Raw genomic sequence first — 20,853 nt, 5'->3', positions numbered from 1 at the left:
ATTCTTGGCCTATGGACTTTGGTACTTGCACCAGCTGCCTCCTACAGCTCTCAGACCTTCAGCTTCAGACTGAGAGTTATACTATTGACTTCCCTGGTTCTTGGGCCTTCTGACTTGGACTGAGTCATGCTGCTGGCTTCTCTGGCTCTTTAGCTGGCAGACAGCTTAGTGTGGGACTTCTCAGCCTTCATAATTCTGGAAGCCAATTCCCCTAATAAATTCCCTCTTATGTGTGTATGTATGCATGCATGCATGCATGCATGTATGTATGTATGTATGTATGTATCTGTCTGTCTGTCTGTCTGTCTGTCTGTCTGTCTGTCTGTCTATCCTTTCTAATGTCCTATTAGTCCCGTCTCTCTGGACAATCCTGAATAATACACCAGCCATACCTGCCAAGAATCTTGCACCACTTTGAGGAGGTATACAATATTTTTACAAATTCAATGTCCATAGAGGAGGGCTTACAAATAAACTTCCAGGGCTAACTTCTCAGTCAATTTGGGAAGGAGCTTGCAATATTTTGCAATATTAGGCAGTTATTGAAGTTTGTATAGATTGTCCGTGGGTATATCTGGTTTCAACAGCCCCTGAAGGGTGGTTTCCATAACTCCTTCTCACTTCCCTGGGGCTAGCTCAGCCCCACATGCATCTCTTGGCATTGCTTGGCAAGTAATTTGACAGGTGGTTGAGAAGGAAATGACAAACCACAACAATAATAATGCCCGTATTTCAAAAGCACTTGCCATGTGCCAGACATTCTACTAGAGACTTTCTGTACATTATTTCATTTTATTTTCAGATACGAGGTAGGTATTTTCCATATTTTCCATATGACTAGCCTCGGACTAAGTAATCTATTCAAGATCGTCCAATTTCCAAATACCTCAGCAGGTGTGGCTCTAAAGCTCGTGCAATTTTCACTGTGTTCACTACTACTCGTAGGAATCTGGGTAATGGAGATTCAAACAGTAACCTGAATTTTGGGGTGCTGCTGGAAAATAGCCATTCATCTCAAAAAGCCAGCTTGAATTTTCCACCAATTCCATAGGCTTTCTGAAAACTGGAAACTGGAGGATGGTAGGATGGAATCTGCTGGGTTGGAGAGCATTTTTTGGTGGTCTAGCTTGGGACCTATTGCAAGCAGCTACTGGTTGTTCCTTCCTTTTTCTCCTCCTTCCTCTTTTTCCCTATTAGAATATAAACTTCATGAAGGAAAAGGACTTTGTTTATTGCTGTATATCTATTGTGTATTTGCTCTTTGTTAATTGGCCTGATCTTACCACTGCTGTGTAACAGGCAAATCCTGCCTTCCATGAGGGAGTTGTTGAAACCTCCAAACAGATAAAGAGCCAAAGACACTTGCAGGGCTGCAGGGCTTGAGCTTGAGGGCAATGAGCTTGGCCTCTGTACACGTCTGAATCTTCACGACTGGAACTTCTTCTGATTCTTCAGTGAAAGAGGGAGCACTCCCAATAACATTCATCATGTCTTATCCAGGAGACCCTTCTCTATGAGAAGCACTATGTCCTTGCAGTTTATCTCAAGTTTGCTGAGGATTCTGAGTCGTTGTTTTCTCACCTTTTCTGGCCAGTCTCTGAAAGAATGAGAGCAAACATTACTTCTAGGTTATTTTTTCCTGATTTAAACTTTCCCATACTAGAAAACCAAAACCAAAACTAAAAAACAAAGTCAAACCCATAAATGATAAAAATATTTATGCAATCATAGTTCTGTACCATTATGAGAAGCAAGAATACTATGGTAGAAGTTTCCTTATTGTCTGGCTTTGTTCATTAGGCAGGAGTCCTGACCTGACTTTTGCAGGATTTCCTGCTTCGATGGCATTGAGAGAAAAGAAATACATCTCCCCCATAACTTAAATAAGATGAAAATATAAACTTCAAATATTCACAGGAAAAACATGCCAAGTGCATTGTCTAGATTTGATATACTCTCTTTTTATATAACCTTGAAAATATAAAGTCCAGCTGTTGATGTGCTAGGTTCTCTTTCACTATCAAATTGCCTTTAGAATTTTGTAAATGGAAATAAGGAATAGGTGTTCTTACATTTGTTGCTGTGAATGAACAGTCTTCTAGAAGGAGGGCTCCTAATGAGTTAGTCCCTAAGCCTTGGGCTGGGATACCCTCTCCTCCCAAGCCAGACTTCCAGCCCTGGGGTTGTAAACCAGGCCCCAGCACTGAAACCATTGGCCTTGTAAGTCGAGTAGTAAGTTCCCTGGTTCCTCCCCTAAAAAGGTATGATGTTGACAATGGCCATCTGAAGAGCAATGTGAGGAACAGTTTTCAGGAAGAATGTGTGGACTCTAATACAGCTAGCTAGGGAAGGACCCACACAGCACAGTACTTGACATATAGCAGGGGTGCAATATGTATTTGATGGATGAATAAACAGAAGAATGAATGAGTCTGGAAACTGGGACTGCTTGAGCCATTGGCAACCTGAGGCTCCATATGGAAACTAGTTTCCTGTTCTCAATTTTGCTATCATTTGGAAAGCATTTCTCAGAGTAACGTAGTGGGTGGGGGCTTGGAGGGGAGAGCAATTACTTAGTTGATTGAATGAGGAAGTTTGAGACAATGTGTACCTGTAACAGGGCAGTCATGGACAGCTCAGGGATGTTGATTTTTCTAGCTTGCCGGTGAATTTGCTTCATTCTTGAATGAAGTCGACTGACATGCAGAGTATATAGCTATATAACTAGTTTAAGTTTATTGGTAATGTGAATGAAGCAAGCAATAGGAATGCTTTAGGTTTTATGATGTTGCATGGTTTTCAAGATATATTCAATCATCATTACATATTTAACATTTCATTCACATGCTCACTCCATCCTGCTATTCTGTTTTTCTTTCTTTGGTTTTGCTGTTCATATCAACGCACAAAATATATTAAGTTTTTCAGCAATGGAAACAAGCTATTTTTCTCTTTCTCTCCCTGCACATACTGTGTGACCATAAATGTGCTTCATAAAGGGAAACATAAAAAGGAAATTAATCAGAATATCTGTTTTTTTCCATGGTACCTAAAAGAATGGAATTTCTGTGGATAAAATAAGCTTTAGTTTAAATCTTCTTCTCAGATGAGTGGATACGGAAAATGTGGTACATCTACACAATGGAATACTACTCAGCTATAAAAATGAATGAAATACTGCCATTTGCAACAACATGGACGGACCTTGAGAGAATTATATTAAGTGAAACAAGTCGGGCACAGAAAGAGAAATACCACATGTTCTCACTTATTGGTGGGAGCTAAAAATTAATATATAAATTCACACACACACACACACACACACACACACACTCACACACACACAAAAAAAACCGGGGGGGGGAAGAAGATATAACAACCACAATTACTTGAAGTTGATACGACAAGCAAACAGAAAGGACATTGTTGGGGGGAGGGGGGAGGGAGAAGGGAGGGAGGTTTTGGTGATGGGGAGCAATAATCAGCCAAAATGTATATCGACAAAATAAAATTAAAAATAAATAAATAAATAAATAAATAAATCTTCTCCTGAGAGTTATCAGTCAAAGGCAATCACACACTCCCCTCTAGAGAGCAGACTCAGGGTACCTGCCACATGTGGGGGATATTATGAAATCATATTCTCAGGATTGGCATGATACTGTTAGATGACAGGTATTTCCACAACTAGAAACAAGACCTGTGCTCATGTTAGTATAGGAAGTTAATTGTATTCACTTTCTGTCGGTGATCAGTATTTTTCTGCTCTGAGGGAGCTGGACTGGTTATCCCTCTAACCAGACCCGTGGCTCACTTGGGAGAGTGCGGTGCTGATAACACTAAGGCCAAAAGTTCGGATCCTATATAGGGATGGCCGGTTTGCTCACTGGCTAAGTGTGGTGCTGACAACACCAAGCCAAAGGTTAAGATCCCCTTACTGGTCATCTTTATATAGGGGGAAAAAAAAAAAAAGCTAGCTCCTTAAAGGAACAACTGCGATTTATTCATCCATGTAACTCCCTACATGTAACAAGCATAGAGTTCTTGGTACATAGTGACTCATTGTGTCTCTAACTTTTCCCCTAAAGCAGTCTAAGAGCAGTGTGAATTTGTATTCCTTGGGCATTGGTGAGGTCTAGGAACAACTTTAGAAGCACCTCTTGCACAATGGCATTTCTCTGCTATTTTATCTTTAAAATTCATCTGTATTTTGTGCTCTAAATAATAATGTATGTCTTTTTTTCACTTAAAAAGAAAATCAGATAAAATCAATGCCCTTGGATGATATAACATGTTACACTGTGGCCTGGTCCACCATCACATATTCCCAAAGGTGCAAATACCTCGGGTTTAAAAATAATTGTAGAAAGTATTCAAGAAATACTTGTTGAATGAATAAGTGATAGCAACTTAAGAGATGGGAGGAAATGTAGAGGTTAGGAATACTATCTTTCTTTTGTAATCCAAAAATTCCTTCTGTAGTGTTCTTGTGTAAATTACAATGGTTCCTAATGATCACTACTTTTTTTATCAGCACTGTCCAGTGGAACTTTCTGCAATAATGGAAATGTTCTATGATCTGTGCTGTCCAAGATAGTAACCACTAGCCATATGTGGCTATTGAGCACTGGAAATGTGGCTAGTACAACTCAGTAAATGTTTTTAAAAATTTTAAATAATTTAAGTTTAAATAGTGGCTATTATATTGGACAGCACAGCTTTACAATACTTGACAAATGATTCATTAAATAACTATTGTATAATTTAATTGGAGTTCAATATTAAACTGAGGGACTTTCCTGAAATGCATGGGCCTCTCTCTCTCTCTTTCTCTCTCTCTCTCTCTCTCACTCTGTTTTTAATTGCAACTTTGTTTTTCATCTCCAGGCCCTTGCACAATTCCATCCTTCATAATTTCTAACAAATTGCTGACAGTAATTTTGTGTAAATGGTTCATATCAGCAAGTTGTTTTCATACTCTGGGATATAATTCAATCTAGTGACATGATTTCTTTCAAAGCAGACTGATTTCATTTCCTCTAACAGGATTTTTCTACACTTTATAATGTGAGCATCATTCTCCTTGATTGAAAAAGATGCAAGCAAAAGGAAAGTTGAATAATTTGTTTTCTACTTTTCATCTTTGACGTTGTTCCCATCTTTCTCAAATAGCAGGCTTTCTCCTCACTTTTTCTCTTTGAGGTTGATGTAGCTAATAGAGTCCTTTCTGTTGCTGATAACATTTTTTGTTTTTCAAGCCTAGATCATTCTGGTTATTAGCATTTATAATAGAAGACTTGTAGCTCTATACCTCTCTTTTATGTTCAACCATAATGATATGTTTTATTCTCCTCAGTTTTTTGGTGCCATTTTAAAATTTGAGCTCAGGGCCGGCCCCGTGGTGCACTCAGGAGAGTGCAGCGCTTGGGAGCGCAGCAGTGGCGCTCCCACCGCGGGTTCTGATCCTATATAGGAATGGCCGGTGCACTCACTGGCTGAGCGTGGTGCGGATGACACCAAGCCAAGGGTTGCAATCCCCTTACTGGTCACAAAAAGACAAATAAATAAATAAATAAATAAATAAATAAATAAAATTTGAGCTCAGTAGGAACATGTGCAACCATTTAGATTTTATTAACTGCTGCTCCAATTGCATCCCTTGGATATCAGATTTGATTATATTTTAATTTAGTTCAACCTAAAAATGCTGTTGACTGACCCTTAAGAGCCAGGTCTTGAGCCAGGCCTGGGGATTCCTGGGTGAATTACACACAAACCTTGCCATCAGAAGATTTACACTCTGTGAGAGAGTCAAGCTCGTGGCTCATGTACCACAAGCCATGTGCAGTGTGGTAATGCTCATCAACAGTATTGCAAGGTCCTGGGGGAGCATAGCAGAGAGACAGGAAATTCTACTTGCTGAGTATAAAGAATGTGGAAAAGAGATTGTGAAGAATCAGAGAGGTCTGTCTGAAACAGAAATGATGTTTGAGCAAGAATGAATAAGAGTTTGCAGGACAGAGAAGAGAGGTAACATGATATTCTTTGCAGATTAAATAACAGAAACAGAGGGCAGGATAGATGATCTATTCTGGGCTTCATAACTAGTCTCAGCTGGAGTAGAGTACACTATGGAGGAGTGAAGAGAGGTGAGGTTGAAGTTGAGGAGCAGCTAAATGGTGAGGGATCTTCTGCCAAGGAATTTGAATTTATTCCAAATGGAATAAGCTGGAAACTTCTTGAACAGAGGAGGGAAATGGATAGATTCCTGTTTTAGAAAAATAACTCTGATGGCTTCAACTTAGGTTGTATTAGACTTCAGAAAACTTGTGGAAGAGAAATCAGTAGTCAAGAGGAAGACGAAAATACCAACTAGTGCAGTGAGGAGTAACAGGAAGAGTTAGAATTAAGCCATAGGTAGGAGGTAGAATTGATAGGACAAAATGACGGATGGGTTATGGAGGAAAGAAAGAAGCAGGAAGATGATTCAGGCCCTTTGCTGTCTATATTTGAGTCCACTATTTCTCTTGAATCACTTTCTCTTTAAGATCTCTGGACATGAGATCATGTCTGACTTTTCGCTGAACTTTTTGAAACTGTTTTCCTAATGGCTAGTGCGTGTGCACTGATTTTATCTAGTATTCCACTCCTCCTGTCCTAGGAATTCCAAGATGTGCTCATCACATTTTTAAAAAAATTCTTTATTTTGAGATCATTTTACACTTACAGAGAGTTGCAAAAACAGTCTAGTGAGTTCCCATATAATCTTCACCCAGCTCCCTTTAACATCTTACCTAACCATAGAACAATTATAAAAACTAAGAGATTAATCTTAGAACTAAGTTACTACTAACTAAATTACAGGGTTAATTTGGATTTCACCAGTTTCCCCACTAATGTCTTTTTTTTTTTCCTCTTCCTTTTTTTTTTTTTCTCTTCCAGGATTGCACATTGCATTTTATTGTTGTAAAATAATAAGAAATACATATATACTGGTCTCTGTCCCTGGTTCCTGACATGGAGCTGCTAAAATCCTTGTAGACAGGGGTGCTAGGAGAATTTTTTTCTTCTAATATTTGGTCTTTGGCCCTGGTTCCTAACATAGATCTCCTACATCCCTTGGAATTTCCTGGGTGTTGGGAGCATCTTTTTTCCTAATGAGTTGATTCTTGGTGGGCTCCTGGATAACCTCAGCATGAGGGCTTGTTGCCAGGGGAACTAACCATGTAATTAGAGAGTTAGAACTTCCAACCCCACTCCCCAACCTCTGGGCTGAAGGTTGAGTTGATCACCAAAGGCCAATGATGTAATCAATCATACCTACATGAAGAAGCCTCCAATAAGGCAGGGTTCAGAGAACTTCCAAGTTGCTGAACATGCGGAATTGCCTGGAGGGTGGTGTACCCGGGGAGAACATGGCAGCTCCAGCCCCTTCCTACATACATCGTCCCCTGCGTCTCTTCCATGTGGGTGTTCACCTGTGTCCTTTATCATGTCTTTTATTAATACAATAAACAGGTAAATGTAAGTGTTTTCCTGAGTTCTGTGAGCCATCCCAGCAAATTAATTGAACTCAAAAAGGCAGTCATGGATACTCTGATTTATAGCTGGTCAGCCAGAAGTATAGATGACAACCTACTACTTGTGATAGGCATCTGAAGTGGGGGACGTTATTATGGGACTGAGCCCTCAGCCTGTGGGATCTGACACTGTCTCCAGGTAACCGGTAAACATAAGTGTTTTCCTGAATTCTGTGAGCCATCTGAGCAAATTAATCAAACCACTAATTTTAGCATCCTTTTGTGAACCTTGCCTACAATAATTATTACTGTGGTGATTGAGTGGTTATTTTCTATTTATTAATTGAAATGCTTCTGTACAGAAGAGTTATCTCTTCTTCCCCATGTATTTATTTATTCAATAATTTATTTATATTATGATGGATTCATGGATTTTAATTTTATTATTAGGGTTATAACCCAATATTAATGTTATTTAATTTCTAGCTGAAGTTTTTCCAACTTTGGCCATTGGGTGCCCTTTTAGGCTACTGTGTCCTCTAGGATTTATAGTGTTTTCCTTGCTTCAGTCCTGTAATCAACTAGTTCTCCAAGGAGTGCTCACCACTTTTTAACATGCTTCTGTCACTTCTACTTCACCAAGCAGTGCTTCATCATTGATTGGAATTGACTCAAAAATAACAGAATGACAGATTAAGTGTTTTCTTTTGTGCCTCCTCAAACTTTGAGAGAGAAAAGTTTGCAGTAAGACAAGCTGAATTTGCTTTTGACAAATATTTTATTAAAAGCCCACTCTATGTCAGTGCTGGGTTATGAGGATATTCCTTTCTTATACTTGAGGGAGTATTCTCTAGGCAGCTTATTGTATATTTTAATATTTCACACTGGGAGAGAAGTCTTAGAGAACTCAGTAACCTGAGTTTCCCATGTACTTACAAACGAGGCCAGTGAGTCGAGGTCCATCACCATGAAGCAGCCTCTGTTTGTTCCCTGTCCCATTCCTCCCTTCTTCTGTTATGAGTCACTAGAAAAAATGTTTTCCCCTTTAAATAACTTTTAGTCAGTATGGCTACAAAGCAGGGCTGCTTTGCCCCAGGGTCTTAGAGAAATGTTAGTGAAAATGGTACTTTTGGTTGTTGCTTATGGTAATCACCCATCTACCTACCCAGCTCTCTTCCTTGAGATCCAGTCATAAGTCCATCAAGGGGCTAGATCAGGAGACATCAACATGTATTTCTCAGAGTCTACTTGCCATTCAGCTGAAGAAGACTTTTCCTCTTTGTGCCCACTGTCCTCTTCACTTACAATGAGATAGCATCCTTAATCTCTCTTGCAAATGAACTTGGATGTGTCCTTTCAGTTCACCAGGTAGATCTTACCCCCAGTAATGTTAGGCTTGAGCTCTAACCATGCGCATATTGAGCTGAAAACAGTCACTGTGCATTTATTACCAAAAAGGTTGCTAGGGCTATATGTAACCATCATCGTTCCCTTCTCATATGACCACCTTCCAAGACTGAAGACATATCTTTTTTCCTGCTCCCTTTCAAAATTCTATCTTCCAGGTTAAGCACACTTGGAATTTTGTCATTCTTCATATGACATGTTTTATGTTTTCTTGCCATTTGTGTCCCTTTTCTCTAAATATTCTCTTGCCTGTTTGTGAGCTTCTAAAAATGTGATGTCACAGAGGATATCTGACTTGACCAGGGAAGATTAGAGTAGACTATCACCTCTTTTATTTTATCTACTATATATCTTGTGGTAGCAAAACACACAATTCTTTAATATTGGATTTACATTTAAGCCATATCGCTTAAATAATTGAGAAGTTCAGAATTTTAAAGAAATTATTCAATAATTGTGATGGAAAAGAACCAGGCTCATTTTGATATGTATTTAAAAAAATAACATAATTTCCTAATTATGCCTAGTCACATTTCTGAAGATGTAAGAATAAAAAGGTACAATAATAAAAACCAGGAAAAAAAAAAAATGGAAAGGGTGAGAAAGGCAGGTTATGTAACTTCTGGGCACACTACAACTTTAAGCATGTTTTTTTGAAATTTTTTCCAAGCACAAATCAAATACAGATATGTTGGCTTGTGATGGTTATTGGCTGAGCTCAACCTGAGTCAGAGAACAAGGGAGCCCATTGATGCTGGCCAAACAGGTCAGCGTTCCCAGTAACAATGCAGGATGAAGAGTAGCTTCGCAGGAGCAAACAGCATATCCTGCACACTGTAGGAGAAGGTCACCAAAGAAGGAAATGAGAGGATGACAGATTTCTCCTGATTGATATAGTATGACTCTGAGAATTCAAGAATTAAATTACTGGTCATTAAATTTATACTTCTACCATACTAAGTAGCATTATTCTTAGGGGTCTTTGCCCTTGAAAAGCAAAGGTTAAGAATTCAGTTGTGGAATCAGATAGACTTAGGTTTAAATTCTGTCTCTATTCCGTAACTTGTGTTTCTTTGATAAAATTACTGTTTTTGTTTTTTTAATCCTATAGTTCTTCATCTAATGTGAGTATCTGTCTCATTGTTTATTGTGAGGATTAAATGAGATGGTGCATTTATAATTCTTAGCACAGAACCTCACATTAGTAAGCATTCAGTAATGTTAGCTATTGTCACTTTGAATTATTTCTTGCTGAAGTAATAACTAACATTTTTGTCTTATATGTTGTTGTAGTGGACTGAATTATGTACCCCCAAAACTCATTGGAGCTTGAATTGTGTCCCCCAAGTTTTATGTATTAGAAACTTAGCCCCCACTGTGACTGTTAAGAGGGTGGGAAATCCTATTATGATAATTGAAAGGTGGAGCCTTGAAGAGGTGATTGGATTGTAGGACCATGCAGTAGTGAATGGATTAATAATAGTGGTCAGGGGTATGGTTCTGAGGGGTTTAAAAGAAGAGGAGAGTCTGTCTTGCTCTCTCTCTTGCTCGCTCTGCTTCCACCACCTTGCAATGTGAGACCTCTGGGCCACTGCACCATTACCAGAGGGATTTTGGACTTCCCAGCCTCGGAAACTGTAAACAATAAATTTTGTTTTTCCTTATACATCACCCAGTTCCACATATTTGTTATAAGCAACATAAATGGACTAATACAGTTGTAAAGAACATTCATTTTCCTTTTCTCATCTATTTCTTTTGAGAACTTGTCAAGGAGGTAAGTAGACATTGTTAATAAGATTGCAGGAAGAAGAAAACTGTCTTGAGCAGTTTATTTGCAGAAGAAAAGAGATTGGAAACCAGGCTTCAGAGTTAAAATCTCATGAACTTTCCAATAAATCACAATGCCAGTGTAAACCCCATCCATGGGAAACAGAAGAGCTGAAGTATAATAAAACTTCTAATATTACTATCTGACAAAGACATAGAAACCTAAAATGTGTATAGTTGGTGTTTTCCAAGGAATACTTTGAAGATAATATGAGGAAGATGATTCATAGAGTTTTTCTCTGTGTAGTTCATTCTTGTTATTGATTGCGAAGGTGACTGATGGTCTACAGAGATTTCTGGCAGAAAGAAATTAGGGCTCAAAATAGGTAACCTTTAAACAACTACCTGGGAAATTTGGTGACTAGAACTGTGCTCTGGGTTGAAAGAAAAATACTTATTTTCTTTAAGGAATAGTGAATTGTTAGTTTAATGGACCTAGTTATAAAATGATGATAAGATATGGTAGTTCTTGTTAACCATCCTCTGTAGGTTGTTTGGGCTGCTGAATGACTTTATTCAGTCTCTACCTCACTAAGGATAACTTGATCTGAAACTGACTGAGATAAGGTTCATTAGTAGAACAAAACTTCCTTGAGCAATAAGACGTAATTTGAGAGTTAATCTTTACTTGAAGGCTAGAGTGCACCTAAACCATTCAGTGTAAAGGTTACCTTGCTTCTTTTAAAAGCTTTCTGGCGAAGAAGATTCAAAATTAAAGGCATAAGTAGTTCATCAACTAAAAATACGATTTCTTAGTACCTCTTTCTTTTTTAATAAAATAGAAGTAAGTCATCCTAATTACAAAGCCCAATAAAGTCCACAAAAAAAGACAACTAATTTTATGCAAAATTTGTAAGTGGAAAAAAACCCTTAAACAAATATATATGAATATGCAAATCAATTACAAAAGAATATTCTACCTTAGACATGCCTTAGAAAACACCAACTAATTCCCAAAGACCAAGTAGGATCTTGTCCAGGAATATAGCACAACAAAAAGTAATCTGATAGTAGACTAAAGTAGGAAAACCATATTAATAAATATAGAAGAGAAACTGATTTAGTGCAATATATACTGTTAAACTCTCAGTACAGTATGAATAGGACAAACAGCCTTTACAAAATAAACAGAAAAGAGGGCTGTTCATGGACCAATAATGAGAAGTATATCATAAACCAAGAGTTTTGATTAATTGAATTTCATGTCCTAGGTTGGGATAAAAGAGGAAACATATCAGAAACCAACATTAAAAATTATATTATCTATTTCAAACTTAAAGATATTCTTACTAGCATCTGGAATAGGATGAAAATATTTTCATCATCAGCACAGTTTTGGAGATTGTAGTCAATGCAATAAATAAGAAAATAAAACAAGAAATGTGGATTCTAAATAGGGAGGAAAAAAAAGCTATCATTATTTTCAAATGACAAGATTTTATACACAAAAAATTCAAGAGACTATACATTAAAAATATTAGAGGTAAAAGGAAGCTCAGTTCATTGGTGCATTTTAAGATTAATATGTACAAATAAAAAACTTTCTCTTACATCAGCAGTAGCAAATTATAAATGTGATAGGGAAATGTGGTATATTAAAGATAACCACAGATTCTTTTCAGCTCCTCCCATTGAGCTGTGACATTGAGTTCTCCACTCCCATAAATCTGGGCCTACTTTGGACTTGCTTTGGCCAACAAAATGTAAGGGAACTGATGTTATACAACTTTGAACCTCAGTTGCAAGAGGATTTGCAGGTTTCATTTTGGCTCTTTTGGAACACTACTTCATAATGTGAGAAAGCCCAGCCTTTAGTGGAGGATAAAAGGCCATGTGGAGAAGAGCTGAGCTGAACCAGCTGATTCTTGCTTCACTAACCAGATGACAGCAAACACTAACTACCAGACTTGTGAGAAAAGCCGTCATGAACAATCCTGTCCCAGTGTAACCACCAGATGACCACAGCTGCATGGTTAGAGACTAAAAAAATTTCCTCCTCCTCCCAGAGGAGCTTAACCCAAATTTCCACCCCACAGAATTTTGAATAAATGGTGGTTGTTTTCAATCACTAAATTTTGGGTGGTTTGGTATTCAGTTATGTAAAATTGATACAAAAAAATTTCCAGGATTTACAATAGCAACAAAAGCTGGAAAATGCCCAGGAAGACTTATTTATATGAAGAATATTATAAGACTTTAATGAAGGATATAAAACTGTATGTGAAGAAACACATACAATATTTATGGAAGGAAAGATAATAGACATTATCTCTCTCCACATATAATCTATATATTGAATAGCATGCCAATCAGAATCCACCACTGACCAAATTGATAATAAGTTTTATATGTAGAACACTGAAGGCTAATCAGAAAACTTGGAAGGAAGGATAAGGAGGAATGCAGTTATTTATTGCTGCCTAACAAAATGCTTCAAAATTCTTCTAAAATGCTTCAAAAAATGTTTCATGCCAGTAAAATTTAGTGGCTTAAAACAACAACAAGCATTTTTTCCTGAATCTGCAACTTAGGTAGGGCTTAGCAGGAACCATTGTCTTTTCTCCTGGTGGCATCAGCTGGAGTGGGGCTGGAGGATTCACTTCGGAGATGGCTGACTCACAGGGCTGGTGGGTTGTTGATGACTGTCTGTCAGCTGGAGCTCACTGGGACTCTGTGCTGGGGGCCTCAGTTCTTCACATGACGCTCTCCGTGAGGCTGCTTGGGCTGTCTCACGGCATGGTGGTTGGATCCCAAGAGCAACTGTTCCAAGAGACAGAAAGTGGAAGCTGCCCGTGTCTTAAGGACTGGGCCCAGAAACTGGCACAGCCTTGTTTCAACCATATTTTATTGGTCCAAGTAATCACAGAGCCCACCCATATTCAACATAGATCCCACTTCTTGATGAAAGGAGCATCAAACAATTTATGGCCATGTTTAATCCACCATAAGGGCAAAGAACATTATAAAACATAAAAATAAATGAAGAGAGAACTATTACAAGGGTCCTATAAATCAGTAAGAAAAATTTAGATAGCCCAATAAAAAAATAGCCAGAAAATATAAGCAGATAATTTACAGAAGAAATGGAGATGGTCAATAAGTATGGGTATCATACTCCAGAAAAAACCGAATATGTGTTTGTGTTTTTAATAGTGAACATTGATTATTTTTCATATTCAAAAAAGGTAAAGACATTTTTTCAATAGGAAGAAATGAACCATTTAAAACATTGGCAAGCAAGACCTAATGAAAAATGGCATTAGGCAGAGATCATCAGTGGCTGTTAGCGAGAGAGATGACCAGATAGTATGTGCTTTCTAATGCAAGTACACATCACCACCTATGGAATATTCTAGCCAGAAAAATCATATCTTAATCTGGTTAAGTCTCTATTTCAAAAAATAGGGCTATATCTCAAATTTTAAGGAGGCAAATATTCAGTAAATTTGATTATGAGTTTAGCCAACTCATGTTACTTCCCTAGGATTCAGTGTCCTTGTTCTGCAAAAATAAAAGGAATGGCCTCAAAAAAAAAAAAAAAAAAAAGAAAGAAAAATCCCTGCTGCCCTTAATCCAAATGCTGATCTACATTCTCACACAGAGGTTTTAATATTTCAATTTGTTCTCTGTTGGTTTAATATTTTAATGTGTTCCCTCTTCTATATTTAAAGAAAATATAGAGAATGAGGAACAAGTTATAAGACAAAATGTGGATGCAATCAGTAACATCCAGAATGTGGGAAACTCTGGAGGTCAAATGGACTGACTCCTTCAAGAAGTAAGAGGGGAGAGATGGAAATGGAATTCTATATTGTATATATCAGGTTTTCTCAGCCTTGTCACTAGTGATATTTTGGGCTAGATAATTCTTTGTTGTTGGGCGCTGTCCCATGCATTTTAGAGTTTTAGCAGCATCTCTGCCTCTACTTACTAGATGCCGTAGGAACTCTGCCCTTCCTCTCCCCAACCAAACTGTGACAACCAAAAATGTCTCCAGACATTGCCAAATGTCTCCTGGGAACAAAATTGCCCCCAGCTGAGAACCACTGTTATAGGTTAAAAGAAAAGAGACTTAAATGACACTGCAAAAAAATGCGCCATGTTTGCATCCTGATTTGTATAAACCAACTGTAAAGAAGAATTATGGGCAATTGGAAAAATATTATGAATAATTGGATATTTAATAATATTTGGGAATAATTGTTAAATCGGATGTGTGATAATGCTACTGTGATCATGCATGCATATGTTTTTTAAAAACCTATTTTTTTAGTGATGCGCATTGAGTGAGATATTTATGGTTAAAATGATATGATATCTTGCATTGCTTCAAAATAATACCATTGAGGTGAATGGGTGAATAAACGAGTAGATATAGTTGAAATGAGATTGGCTACGCATTGATAATAACTGAAATTGATGTGTATGTAGAGTGAGTTTATCATGCTACTTTTGGATGTGTTTGAAATTTTCCATAACAAAATGTTTTTAAAATGATAGTAATATAAAAGGGGCTAAATACTATATTCACATGTATGTATTTGTGTATTCATAATTCATATTCATGTAACTACCAGAAGAAATAGCTAAAAAGAAATAAAAGTGATAGCCTCTGAGGAGGTGTATGGGGAGGCCAGGCTACTGCTTATTTTTAAATTACAAACCTTTTAGTACTACTTCACTATTTAAACTATGTGCATGGATTACTTCAATGAACAATAAAAATAATTAAAATCCAAAAATAAAACACTGGAGAGATGCCATTGATTTGATTATTTTTCTTGTGAAGATGCAGTTTACTTCAGTTCTATAAAAATTTCTGTAGATAGAAGATCAAATTAAATGACATCATGAGGAAGCAATCAGCTGAATCCAGAATTTGGGACACTGTTCATGGCACATGACCGTTTCCTGAGGCAGGCCTGCTTATCTTCTTTTTCTTTCTTACCTTTTTTCTTGAACATGTTAAGAGAGCCAGAGCCTCTGAGGAGGTGGGGATTTTTCTTGCCTTTCTTGCTGCATGTGGTAAGCAGACCACGGAGGGCTGTTCTTACTTCTCTGTGACCCAGTGAATGGACCACAGGGCAGACTAGGGTCTGTTTGCGTACCTGGTTGTCTCTTACTTAGGGTATAAGTCTTTTATTTTAATGTCTCCTGGCCTAAGGTGCATTTGCCAGTTCAGTTTTTATCAGAGCCCTATACTGGAGGTGAAGGGAACATTTGCCAAGCTATTACTAAGAGTCTTATATTATCTCTTATTTTGCTATTAATTGTTTGTGTGATGCCTTGGCAGGGAATTCAGAATGGACAAAGAGTAAATGGATTCTGATACCCAAACCCCACCCTGAACTCTAACAATTCTCATAGTTACAAGCAAAACAAACATGTTTCTTTTGACCTGCTATTCATAAACGTCTTGTCAGATGCATAAATGTTACGTCTCTTGTGGTCACACTTAGGGATAGCTCAGCATTCTCAGGAGATAAATCAGCACAGTGACCCAAGGCCAGTACAGGTGAGCAGGCCAACAGGACAATGGGATTTGAAAGGTGCTCTAAAGGCAGTAGCATTCTCAGGTCAGTTCACCAAGGTTCCTAGCTACTATGGTGTCAAAAGCCACCAGTTTTAGAGTCAACCCTTTGTGTAAAAGCATGGTATCTCCAGAAGCTTTCAGCTGAAATGCAAACATGTTACCTTGGAGAAAGAACACATCAACTCTGTGCATCCACAGATTGCCTAGCACAAACTAGTTTATCAAGTTATTTAAGCTGAGAGGTAGGTTCTCAAGGAAGGATTTACGGAATAGTACTTTCTATGAGGCACCATGAGAAAGCTCAGGGAAGCTATGAGGGTAAGAGAAGTGGAAGGAACAAAAACACAGGGAGATGCTTAGAAAGGCATGGCCTGGGTAGGGAGAATACTGGCCAGAGAGGGGATGGCAAATGGACTCTACCAGTCTAGACCAGCTGTGTCCACTAGAACTTTCTGCAGTGGTGAAGTGTTCTATGTCTGCTCTGGTCAGTACAGTGGTTATTAACCATGTGACTATTGGACACTTGAAATGTGGCTGGTGTGACTAAGGAAATAGAAATTTAAATTTTATTTAGTTTTAATTAATTTGTATTAAAATTTAAATTCCCACATGTAGCTAATGGCTCCTGTATTGGATAGCACATGTCTAGGTGAAAGATATGGAGGGTGGGAAACAAATCACAGAAAGGTGTGGGGGAACTAAAGATACATTTTACTTAACTCATACTTTGTACAGTATCACTTTGTATTTCTAGGCAACAGGTAGTTTACAAATTACAAGTTAAATTATATTTAGCAAATTAACTTGTATTATGAAATATATATATACAGATTAAACAGACTGAATCTAGTAAGCCATATTGACTAGATCTGCCATGTAATACATGATCTTATTTTACTTGTATGAACACAGCACAGAGAAGGAAAGGAAAACACTGACTCAGAAGTGTAGAAAGGGGATTTTTTGCTTACTGTTCAAGAAATGCTGCAATTACTTGTGTGTAATTGCCAGCTTTTCTATAATGTTTTCTTTCTGAAGAATGATTGTTTTCCTTCATTGCAGATCAAGGCAAGAGTCAATCTCATTCACTGAACCCAACTCGGGTGGATCCATAGGACATACTTTCCACTGTCCTCAGAAGTATTGCCACCCCTTAGAACAATCAATCAAATAAACCAGCCCAGCAATTTATTTTTTAATGCTAGCTGCACATGTCGGCATAGAAATAAACTTTTCCTTTCTGGTATTACTGAGATGCATAATAAAAAGAATTTTTAAAATTGTTTTTATCAAGGCTGAGTTGTTCAGAAAGTATTAGTAGACTGGTACCAGAAATTCTGCCTAAATCACTAGGTGACAGTTGGTGGCCATGGAACCTGGATGAGAATGAAAATAATCTAAGCATAGCCTAAGCCAGAGAAATCTTTTTGTTGTTGTTCAGAAAGAGACAGCATGCCCTTCGGGATCTTTGGAAGGTCTTCCTAATTAATGTGGTAGAATCTGGGTGTCATTCTTGTGTTAGATGGTTACTCTAGAAGTAGAACTTGGCCAACTCTCCATTTCATGCCACGTGAAAATCTAGATGCCCCTGGCCCTGTGGTCACCTATGACTCTGAAATGCTATTTCCTCTGAATTAATTGGATTGGATCATGAATCATCTTGCCGTCCTGTAACTGATGTTTCTGTTCTGTCAAACTGACTGAAACTTATTCCTTACACATTTTCCACAGATTCCTGCCATCACAAAGCAAGCATGTGCATCAGAATCACAAACTTTATTTATGTGTAAATTATAACCTAAAACTCTCTCTGAAAATTGCCTTGAGGTCGGCAGAGGTGGAAGATCCTGTCTTATGACACTTAATGGGGAGGAGACCAATGACCTGGTGATACCCATTAATGAAAGGGGCAAGGAGCGGACTTGCGGCTATGAGCTAGCAAACTTCAAAAAGACTTTTTGAAAGGGATGAAGGCAGCATACATTTGAAAGGGGGCTATAGCATATAAACAGTAAAACATTAAGGATCCAGCATTTTGCTGAAATTTTCTTTCTCTCACTACCAATATGTAGTGCCGTCTACACATGGAAGGGCCGACTGCCTTATCAGCATAAGCCCGCTGTTCATTCTTTTAATGAGGACACTTTTGTTTAGTGGCTAACTATATAGAAAAGAGAGGTGAAGGTGAAAAGTTGTGGAAGCAGAAATAAAACTTGATTCCACCGATCCTGCCAGCTGTCTTCATAAGCTGCGCCAGCACTTTTGCACTGTCTCTGCAGGTTCACCCAGAGCTGCTTGGAGTTTTTGAGGAGTTTCATTAATTTTCAACCGTACATCAGGAGCTAATTGCTCAAATATCAATTCTACTCTTTCTACCTCTTCTAACTTCTTTCATGGACAGTTCCCCACCAGACTTTTTTGAAATTTTATTGAGGGGCTATCTCAGAAAATTTTTCTAGTTAGGAAGACCCCAGGTTAATCCAAGAGGCCAAACTTTTTTTAAAAAAAATATGCTTAATTACATAGGTAATTAAATGTACTTTCTCAATGGAAAGAACCATTTTCAGAGTGTGCAGTTTCTTAGGTAAGACAAATAGAGTGGGTTATAAAAGAGTGAGTATATATTCTTCTTGGGAAACACAGTAATAGAGTATTCAGAAGATTTAGATGTGTTTGTAACATGGAACTTAGAGTCTGGACTCCAAGATTTCTGGAGTTTAAATGGCTAGAAGTGGAAACACATTGCTAAATAATTTTTAGGTAAAATAATTTTTTATAGTGAAAATCACAAATATTAAATTCACAAACATTGTTGAAACTGAATGAGTTCTGATGAATTAATACATTCGTGTAACTACCACACAAATCAAAATATAGAACAATTCCATCACTCTGAAAAGTTCCCTTATGCCGCCTTCCAGAAAATCACCACTCTTCATAGGCAACTGCTGTTTTGAGAAATCAGAACATTAATCACCATAGATTATTTTTGCATAATATAAATTAAATAAAGAATGTGCTCTTTTATGTCTGACTTCTTCTGTTTGACACAATGTTGTAGAAATTCAGGTTGTTAGATGTATCAGTATTATATTCTTTTTTTCTAATTTCTGAGTAGTATATATCATTTATATGTCTCACCTTTTACTTAACGCTTCCTTAATTTCTGTCATCAGAACTCAATGATTTTCCACATATATGTATTGCGTGTATTCTGTTGGATTTATGCCTAAGTATTTCTTTTTTGTTTGTTGGAGCATCTCTATTCAGTACTTTTTAAAATTTCAATTTCCAATGGTTTATTATTAGTGTATAGAAATATTGATATTTAAATGTTGACCTTGGATACTAAGGTCTTGCTAAATTTATTTATCCAAACTTAGAAAGTTTTCGGCCATTATTTATTCAAACATTTTTCTCTATACTCATTCCTTCTCCTCTTCATTTGGGATTTCAATGAAATGAATGTTAGATCTTCTGATATTGTCTCACAAGTCTCTGGGACTCTTTATTTTTTTAAAAAATCCTTTTTCTCTTTTTTTCAGATTAGATAATTTCTAGTAATTTATCTCAAGTTTGCTAAAACTTTCCTCTGTCTCCTTCATTTTGCTATTGAACTCATCCAGTGAATTTTTTTATTTGGTTATTATATTTTTTTGTTCTAAAATTTTCATTTGGTTCTTCTTTATGTATTCATTTTCTAGGCTGAGAGGTTCCATATTTCTATTTGTTTCCTGAGTGCTTACCTTTATTTCTTGGAGTTATGATAGCTTGATGTTATAGGTGTTATCTGCTAATTTCAACATCTATGTCATCCTGAGCTTTGCATCTGCTAATTGTCTTTAACTCTGCAAGATTTTGAGATTTTCCCAGCATTTTGTGTATCAAGTAATTTTGAATTATATCCTGGATATTTTGAGTATTCTGTCATGAAATTCCAGGTCTTGTTTAAATTATATGGAATTTTTTTTTTCTTTTAGCAGGTCATTAAACTCATTAGGTTCAGGGGCTACCCAACTTTTGTAGACTTTGGTTCCATGTTAGTTTGGTTTTCAAAATCTGTGTAATGCTTTTGTCATCTGTCCTTTGTGTGTACCGCCAGTGGCCTGTCTGGGATATGGTCAGTGGTCTACCTGGTAGTTCAGTTCTCAACTGAACTGTGCTGTTTGGGGTTAGATCCATGAATTCACAGCTTTAAAGTGAGCCCAAAATTCATACACGAATTTATGGGATCATTTTCTTTAGCTCCATCCTCTCTGTAATATCTGGCACTTTCTGGTTCCCGGTATCCATATCCCCTACCTATTCTCTATTCTTTCCCAGAAATAACTGATGTTTTAAGACTGGTAAAGAGCATCCTTGCTCCTGTTTCTATATACTCACTGCCCATTTGTATTTTTATATAAAATATGTTCACATAAATTATTTCATGCTAAATTATTCTGCAACATTTTTTCCCCAGAACTATCCATATTGTAGATCTAATTTATTCATTCATACTAGTAGATCACTATCTTAAAGCTGTTGATGGTTTTCTCTAAGGGTGGAGGCATAATTTATTTT

This window comes from Cynocephalus volans, chromosome 1 (assembly GCF_027409185.1).
Source record: "Cynocephalus volans isolate mCynVol1 chromosome 1, mCynVol1.pri, whole genome shotgun sequence".
Lineage (NCBI taxonomy): Eukaryota > Metazoa > Chordata > Mammalia > Dermoptera > Cynocephalidae > Cynocephalus > Cynocephalus volans.
This window is presented reverse-complemented; position numbering follows the sequence as displayed.